At 35.1% G+C, this 10,050-nt stretch overlaps 1 pseudogene; it reads left to right on the top strand.

Moving 5' to 3' along the window:
• The window catches only part of LOC111525479, a 149,167-nt pseudogene extending 143,026 nt beyond the window's left edge, over positions 1 to 6,141 (top strand).
• The last annotated feature ends 3,909 nt before the right edge of the window (positions 6,142 to 10,050 follow it).

The following is a 10,050-nucleotide window of genomic DNA, read 5'->3' as shown; positions in this document are numbered from 1 at the left end:
GGAAGGAAGGAAGGAAGGAAGGAAGGAAGGAAGGAAGGAAGGAAGGAGAGAAAGAAAGATGGAGGGAGGGAGGGAAAGAAGGAAGATTGGTTCTAGAACCAATTTTCATTTTTAAAACTAGCATTATAACAAAACTTACTATAATTAAAAATGAGTCTTCAGCAACCACTATGTGCAGTGTGCAAGAGTTACAAATTTTGCCTAAAAGATAAAAAATTTATTGAGGAAATAGACATTAAATAGATCATCGATTTAAGTATGATGAGATTTTATGAAAGGGAATTACAAAACATTACACTAATAAATGCAGGGGTGCCTCATTTGGTCTGGGACAGAGGTGGGCACTCTGGGCCTGTGGAATTTGCACAGCGACTTTAAGTGTATGCATGAGTTGGGGAAGAGAATGAAAAAGATAGAGTTACTGGCAGAGAGAAGATCAAGTTTCAGAATTTAAAGGCAAAATAATGCAGCATGTTCTAGACAACAGAAGTTTAGTAATTTTGCAATATAATCTTGAGAAACAACTAGCAACAAAGGGGGTTGTAAATTTAGAATGGGCTGAGATAAATATTACACATAAGCATCCATGAAAAGGAGTGAACTTTGTTCTAAAATCAGTGCATACCTTTAAGTCTTTAAACAAAGAAATATTAAATAAACTGTTTTAATTATCATGTTTATAGTTTGGATTACAGCAAGATTAGAAACAAATGTGGCAGAGTTCATCAGTTGATAACACACAACAAAAGAGCCTTCTTCTAAGAACAGTGCTACATCACATTTTCCAGGCTTCCTTCACTTGATTCAGGGAAGTGACCAATTTTCTTTTTTTTGCAAATGGAATGTGAATGGAAACTATATGAGCTGCTACTGGGACAAGACATTTAAGAAGCATCTAATTTATTTCTCTTCTTGCTGGCTGGAGGTAAATACCACTGTGGAGCCACAATATGGAAGGAGGCTGGTTCCCCAAATTGCTGCATGAAAAATAACTGCCTGAAAACCAAGAATACTCAACTTGGATTTTTATCAATATAGTACAATGCTTGTGTTGTGCTTGTGCCATCGTACTTTGGGGTATACGTGGAGGATCTTTCTTTTCTTTTACAGCTAAGAATTCAGGAACAAATACAAGCAAAGAGATTCAATACAATTGTCCAATTTTTAGATAAGGGATGGATAACCATAGTGTGAGTTGAGCCACAGAAATGTGGATGAATTCAAGAAATATTTGGATGATTGTTTAACATTACTTAATAGTTGATAGGAATAAAAGAGTATAACAAAGAGAAGAAATCAAGGCTGCAACATGACAAAAGTTTTATATTTTAACTTCAAGAGATCACACATACTCTGTTTTTTCCTCTACTGAAAGATTAGACTAATAATCCAGTTTACTCAGACAAAATAAGCTTCTGGGAGATTCTGAAAGTTTGTTATCTTCCTTATCCTTGCTTTTTTTTTTTTGTATTTGAGAATTATATCACCATTCTAGGATGTTTTCACTAATAATTTTTGAGATTTCATTTGTAAATATCAAGCTTCCTGGTTCTTGAAACCTACCCATAGTTAACAACTGATTCCTAGTTCTGGGGTTAACAACTGACTCCTGGGTTAAAAACTCCAGGGTTTTCCTGAATATTATCTTTTGCCAGCTTTACAGCATTCTGGAAGGCTCATTTATCCCACATCATGATATTCTCCTGCTTTCAATTTCTCTGTGTCTTCTCTTTTCTCTTAAGACTAAGCTGGACATTGCAAACAGGATAGTCTCTTCTATATTGTCCATTTTTTTCTCCTATGCCATTTTTGCATTCTCGCTATTCTCTGATCACAGAATTGTTTTCATTTCTCAAGGTACAACTAGTGTCATATCTTATGCACATGCTGTTCCCTTTACCAGGATTATACTTTCCCTTAAATTATCTACCCTTTACTTGTTTTATTCTGACTTAACTTCCGATTATGGCTCAAATGTATTTCCTCATAGAAATCTTCCTTGACACCCCATAGTAAATAAAGTTCACCATATTAAATGCTTTCTTCTCTCCCTGCACATGTTTCTTTTAAAAGATATTGTTGTTTATTAACTACCTGTGTGATTATTTAATAATACTTTACTCAACATTTCCTCAGCTCCCTGAGGTTAGAAATTATGTATTTTGCTCTCCATGGCCTTCCTAACATCAAGCACAGTGACTAGTAAACGATTGGTTGTTACAGATACCAACAATCACCTATCTGGCACCCATTTCTCACATTTTCTGATTGACAGATCCCCTGTTTGGTTCAGGTGTGCATGATACCCATGTATGACTCAGGGACTCTGTTCCTCATTTCAACTCCTGAAGTGATTTTTGACTGATTTAAGCTGATTGTTATGAGCCAATTCCTTTTGTAAATGATTGGTTTAGGCCAGGTATGCAAAACGTTCTGTCTGATGAGACTTGGAAGTCTACTTGGAAATTTCTAGAAAAGCTTTCCTTGCTCTTAAAATGTGATGCATAAAAAGAAACAGTACTGCTTCTGAATCCTCCCTGAGTTTCAGCTAAGTAGAGATCACATGACCGGAAGATGTAAAAAATTCAGGTGTCGATTAACATTATTGAGCTACCAAATTAGTCTATTTTAAAGGTACATGACCTTAAAAACTTTATGTGACAAAAAATCTTCAAGTTCACTGAGAACTCCCTGTTTCCATATCTAGAAGTTTTCTAACAGATATTTATAAGTACTCAACAAATATTTCTTGAATAAATGAAAAGTGTCTATGTTTAGTGCCTAATAAACAATATGCACAGTACATGATTGTACTTCCAAGTCTTGGCAGTGATGTTCCCTTAGCACTGCAAACCTTTCTTGTTTATATGTGACAAACTCCCAGTCTTTCAAGAGTCAAAATAGGTCCCTATCTCCAGGATACTCCTTCTCTCACATTGTTAGGTTATCAGCTCCTCCATTATACTCTAAAACTAGTTTAGATTTCTACCGTTGCCTGTATTCCCATAATATATTTAATTGCACTTCCCACATTCAACCAAATATATCCTGAAGAAAGGGGCTGCCAAGACTAAGGCAGAACTTGGTCTTTAGTACATGATGAATATATAAAGTCTCTCCAGGGGAAAAGAGTTTCATGAATGAAATAACCAAGGAAACCTTTGGAAAACAAGTGGAAACTGGGCTTATTGTAATAATGTGTAAAAGGGCAAAGAACAATGGTATAGCAGATCACAAAAGGGAAGAAAACAGAGTTGCTTTCCCAGGATATTGGTGTTTTAAAAATTAGTGTACATATTGGTAAAAAGTACCATGCAAGAAATATCAGGACACCAAATCACATGGGAGCAACATCTGAATGTCAGTGCAAGGAAATTGAAATTTACTTTGCAGGGGTAGGAACGCTATGATGAGAATACTCATATAATAGTGTTCTATAAAAATAGTCAGTGATGTTGGTGAATGATGCATAAAATGTTAAATGTAATAGCCACACAAGGAATATAAGTGTTGAAAATAGGTGGTGATATTACAAATAGAAAGGGACAGATACAAGGAAAATATCTTAGACATAAATAATGAAAAACTACATTACTACTACATACCTATCAGAATGGCCCAAATCCAGAACATTGAAAACATAAATGTTGGTAAGGATGTGGAGAGAAAAAGGAATTCTCATTCATTGCTATGGAAATGGAAAATGGTACAGACTCTTTGGAAGACAGTTTGGAAGTTTCTTATAAAATTAACATACTCATAACTATACAGTCCAGCCATCACACTTCTTAGTATTTACCCAAAGGGGCTGCAACAAGTTCGTGCAAAAAAAACAAAAGACAAAAAACAAAAAACTGCACACAAATATTTATAGTAATTTTATTAGTAATTACCAAAACTTGGAAGCAAACAAGATGTCCTTCAGTAGCTGAATGGATAAATAAACTGTAGTACCTCTGGAAAGTAAAATATTATCAAACATTGAATAGAAATGAGCTGATAAGCCATGTAAAACATAGAATAATCTTATTAATAAGTTCATATTACTGAGTGATGGAAGCCAATTTGAAAGGCCGCATATTTACTGTGATTCCGATTATATGACCTTCTGGGAAAAGCAAAACTATGGAGATAGCAAAATGAACAGTGGTTGACAGGTTGGAGGAAAGGGAGGGTTAAATAGATAGAGAATAGAGAATTTTTAGGGCAGCGAAACACCTCTGTGTGATATTATAATGGTGGATAAGTGTTACTATATATTTGTCAAAATCCATACAATATAGAACACCAAGAGTGAGCCCTGGCTGGGCGTTGTGGCTCATACCTGTAATCCCAGCACCATGGAAGACTGAGGCAGGCAGATCACTTGAGGTCAGGAGTTTGAGACCAGCCTGGCCAACATGGTGAAACCCCATCTCCACTAAAAATACAAAAATTAGCTGGATGAGGTAGGGCGTGCCCGTAATCCCAGCTATTTGGGAGGTTGAGGCAGGAGAGTCACTTGAACCCAGGAGGCAGAGGTTGCAGTGAGTTGAGATAGTGCCACTGCACTCCAGCTTAGGTGACAGAGTGAGACTCCATCTCAAAAACAGAAATAAAAACAACAACAACAACAAAAAAAACAAACAAACAAAGAGTGAGCCCTAATGTAAATGATGCACCTTGAGATGCACAGTGATCTGTCATTGTACTTTCATCGTTTGTAACAAATGTGCCAGGCTGGTGAAGGATGTTGGTAACAGGAGAGTCTGTGTGGGTGGGGGAGCAAGGGGGTATAATAAGAAATTTTTGTACGTTCCTCTCAATTTTACTGTGAACATAAAGCTGCTACAAAAAATAGTCTTTAAGAATACAGTATTCAATCAACACGTTCTTGTAACTGAGTATATCCACATGTTTAAATTACAATGACATAAAGAACATAGTTTTTTTGGTTGAATAATCCTTTGCTGCATGGTCCTCTGAAACAATAAAATAAATTGAAAAAAATTATCACTTACCATTTTGAATGTCCATACGATACAAATTGTTTATTTTCTTATCAAATATATTTATTGAATTTCCACCAACTGTATAGCTTAACAATAATTTGTGTGGTGGTAGTATTCTGCTCATTTTTATTTAGAAATTACACTGACATAATATATAAAGCAGTGAAAAACAATTGTGCTATATTATATGCTTATTTATGTCTTAATTTTGCAACGTTATGAGCAAGAGGAGATGAATTCCCCCAAATATGAGATTGAAATTCAGTATCACCTCTTTTCAGTTTAACTCAGTGTTCCGATATAAATAATTTAATTACCAGACCACCTAGGTAATAAAACAGAAAATACTGTGTATGTGTGAGCATCCTTCAAAGCAATTTAAATAAAATTTTATTTAGAAATGAACATTACTATAAATTAGAACATAAAGTGTCCATAATTTTGTGTGTTTTCAAATAGAAATATGGAGGAAATGTTAAACTCATGGAAATGTTATTCAAATCATGTCCCTCTATTCCCTGGAGGCATGTCCTCAGAACTTTTTATCTTTATGAGACATTTGAAGACCTCGGGAAAGGACAATACCCTTGGTTCTATACAGATGCTGTCATGAATTCATCTTATATCAGTGTCATATAAGTCATTTTACTTTCGTGTCCCCACTTTCATGATTTGTCAATTCAGAGACATCAATTATGTCATCACTAAGATGCCTCACATGATTTCTGAAGACAAGAAATCCTCAGAAGTTGACATGTAATGAGAGAAATAATAAACATTAGTAAAATATTCCCAGGTTTTTTATGAGATTATTTTAGAGGAAACACTTAATTGATAAGTGAAAAACTGAAAACTTCAGGTTCTCAAATCAAACTAAATGAATATTTTATCACTTCTCTTCTGAAACTTTTGCTGTAGCAAAATGATATTAAGTTATCTGTGTACTTGCTTGGATTTGAAAGGTCAGCATCCTCTTCATGCACAAAATTGTGTCATACTTCGTATTAAACACAGAGTCAACCTTGATACTTTGCTGTTTTTCATCAACGATGGGGCTACCGACAATATCATGAGCTCTTACTCCTTGGATACCAACTTTTACTTTAAATCAGTTGCTTTTCTTCTTGTTAACACTCAGAATTCTTCTTAGTTATTTACAAAGTTAGCCCCCTTACTAGTTGCTCCCCACCATTTCCAATATACAACCAGATAGATTTCAGAAACTCCAATCATTCTCAAGGCTTACATATGGACAATGTGTATCAAAAAGTATTTCAAGATTATTTCAAATATTATCTCAGTAATAAGGTTTGGCCTAATATTTTCCATTTGTTTCTTTATTGTTTCTATCTGTCATGCACAGCCATGTGTGATAAGCAATTACAGAAGATCCTTTATGAAATTGCATTATGTTGTGCTGTGTTGTGTTACACGTAACCCAAGGCGTTTATCTTTACAAGACTGAGTCAATTAAAAGAATATGGAACAGTTAGAGGATAATAAGAGCAAGTAATTCAACAATTTGACATTCAACTCTTAGGATTGATTCTCAAGGTTATAGCAAACACAAAGTGTTTTCTGTCCTTTTTTGTCTTTCTTGTTTAGAAATCCGAGAAAACAAACTGGAGAGAAGGCAACACATATTTCATTTTAGCTGGGAGCAACTTCCATTGTGAATCAAGAATTCATTCAAAATACATCTGGAATGAAGTTTTGCTTTTAACAGAATGGCAGCATCTAACCTCATCACACAGGTGAGGACGAAGCAATTGTATCTTTTAGAGAGGTACACATTTTTTGAATTTCAAATGTAAGAAAAATAAACTTTGTAATTTCTCCAATAAAAAAGCCACCACTCACCTATATCTTGGGTGTGCTACATGAAGCACACCAAGGAATAGGAAGTTCAGTTCTGTGATTATGATTTTCAAATGTTAAATAAATAAACAAATGTGATGGGCTCTCCTAATTTGTTTCCCTTTGGTAGAGAATAATAGGGCAAAAATGACATACATCCTGATGTAGAATTTATAATGTGACATACAAAATGTGAGATTATGTATTCTTCACATTTCTTGTTTTATCTAAATTTCACATCGATATATGGACAAGACCCCATCCATTTTATGACTACAGTATATTGTACTTGAAAAAAAAAAATAGTGTTCTTAAGCTTCACCTATTTACAGAATCCATGTAGTCAAATACCATTGAGGATAGTTGAGTGGTCACTATGTTGTAACATCAGACAAAGATGACAGTGAATCTGCAAAAGAAGAAAGCATTCTGAGAACCACTCATTCCAGAGCAGGTGAAGGTAAGGGTATATTTCAAAACAGAACACAAAAGAATCTATGCTCACAAGCTATATTTCAAAGGATAGATTTTTCAAAACTCTGGCCAATAATTAACAATCATGGGACATAGAGTTCTAAAACTATGTTTCTACCCATTATATGCATAGAGTAAAACTATTAAACAATTGCTAGATGTCTAATTTATGCTATGAGTAATCAGAATGTTGAGAAAATAACTGTCATTGGATATAATCATAAAGCAACATTATTTCCTAAACTGCATTGGAGGTGTTCTTCCTTGGGTACTAGATAAAAACAGGCAGTTTCATGCCTTTTCAGATAATTCTTAGATTAAATACAAACAATATTAATCCAAAGGTCACTATAAGTTTCAAACATAATGTCAAGCTATTTTGTTCACTCCTATGTAATAGTCAAAATTCTTACCATTTGATCTCAAGTGAAATATTCACTCTATCAGCCAGGCTTATAGTTTGTGGAGGGAATTAATCCTTGTCTTTCCACTTCTTATTCAGCTCATATTTGGTATTTCTGAACACTCTGGAAGTGAAGTGAATATTGAAGAGAGTAAAGAGATAAGAGAAGGGGCAGCAAAGTTCTTACTTAACTGCTACTGTCAGCAACTGACTAAGCTTTGTAGACCTGACTTTAAAGCTACCTTTCTCTTATAGGGGACTTTTATGGTGCAGCAGTAATATGTTCTGTGCAGCAAACCATCTCAACACTTACTACCTTAAAACAGAAGCTCTTTATTATATCCCATGAGTCAACAGGTCAGCTGTGTAATTCTACTGATTGGAACAGACTTATCTTGGCTGGGTTCTGTCAAAAGTCAGATGGTGGCTCCACTGGGGCTGAATAGCCTCAGAAAGCCGACATGTTTGGAGGTGGTTTGACTGTCATCAGAGACAACAGGTTTGATTGGGCCATATGTCTCACCTTTCAGTACTGTAGCTTCTTCCCATGAAAAAGTACAAAAAGCTAAAAGTAAAAGAGAGGGTAAGACCCCATGCAAAAGTGCTTTTCAAATTGCTGCTTATGCCGTTTGCTTTTATCCCACTAGCAAAAACAGATCACATGACCAACTAAGAGTCAGCATGAGAAGGAGTTACCAGGGTGTGGATGTAGGAATGTGGAAGAAATTCCAAGATTTCACTGAGACATTGTACCACCTATGATCTCTTCAGAGACACTGTCCCTTATCCGTCATGCTTGCTTGTCTTGATGCAGATGGCCTATTTCCTCTGTCTTAAAGGGTCCACTGTTATCCTTGGTTTCTCTTTGCTGAGGTTTCCAGACTATGGGAAGCCCTCTTGGACATGATCCAAGATACACTACGGCGACCTGTCTTAGTCACATGACTGAGAGCTGGTCTCTATAAACATCTGTATCCTTTGTCCAGTCAAACTCTGGGAAACACAGTCTCAGCCTAATTAAGTCACCTATTTACTCCCAGATGTGGAAGAACTAGCTACCCCACCTCTCCCCATTTGAATTTACCAGCAGGACAAAGACAGGTCCATTTTATTATCCCAACTTCACAGCATATCAAACTCTCTACACAGTCCTGATGAAACCAATCCTGCTAAGTTTGAGATAAGGGTCAGGAACCCATATCTTTTTGCTCTTGGGAATGTTTGGACTCAGAGTTCACCAAAAGTTCTTTCTAAAATATATCTTTCAAATCTCTCTGAATTACCAACAACATAATTTATTAACAACCTGGATTTAGGTGAGAATTAATAATTGTGTAATCAAATTTTTCTTTTAAAAATATTCATCTTAGTATGACACTTCAGTTAGGAGTTTCATAAATATAATTTCTGTGGTCTCTTGGTTCCTCAGTTACAAATGCCAAATTAACATGTTTAATGTGAAAAGTGACAAAATTGGGGAAACAATTAGGCATTGTAATTCCAAGTAAAAAAGAATGATAAATTATAATAAAATTGTATTTAATTTTGTACTTACCAATTTAAATTCACCATTATAGACTGGGCAGATTATCTTAAAGACTACTCTTCAACCACTGAATTACCTCTTTCACCCAGATCTACATCAATTAGAACAATTAGAAATCTGGTGATTGTGTTCCTTATGCTTTTATCTAGGTAAATGGTAGAACTATTAAAGAGTAGAAAATAAAAATCAAAGTTCCCAATCTTGCATGAATGAATATCCCCATTGTCGAAATAGAGCCATTCATAATTTATGGAGTAAACATTGTAGATCATTAGTATAGCAATTGCTAAAAGGAAAAAATAATCACATGAAAACTTTAAAGAAATGGATTGAGTTATTAATGTAAAGTGCAGGATTTGACACATGGTAAGCATGCAACAAATATTAGCATTCATACAATTATGATATCAAATACCCAATAATGTTTTCAATGACCCTTAAATTAGCCATTGCTGAAGTTAGGTTTAAATCTCTCCTGTGTTCTTTCATCTATATATCAAAGCCCTCCATCCCACAGAACACTCAACAAACATCTAACCACACAGATTCTCCTAGTTCTTCATTTTTCTTGAAATAATTCTTTAAAAAATTACTTCTCCATGGCATATTTATTATACTGGGGACAAAGTAAGTGCTCAGGAGAATAGCAAGCTAACTGTTCCTAGCTTTTCAGATGACACAAAGTTGCCGCTACTCTTTGAGCAGTGTTTCCTAGACTCTCCCAAATCCCACACTAGATTTCACATACACTTTACTGTCCGAAAATTACTTCTTTCTCT

The sequence above is a fragment of the Piliocolobus tephrosceles genome, chromosome 1 (genome assembly GCF_002776525.5).
Source record: "Piliocolobus tephrosceles isolate RC106 chromosome 1, ASM277652v3, whole genome shotgun sequence".
Lineage (NCBI taxonomy): Eukaryota > Metazoa > Chordata > Mammalia > Primates > Cercopithecidae > Piliocolobus > Piliocolobus tephrosceles.
This window is presented reverse-complemented; position numbering and strand designations above follow the sequence as displayed.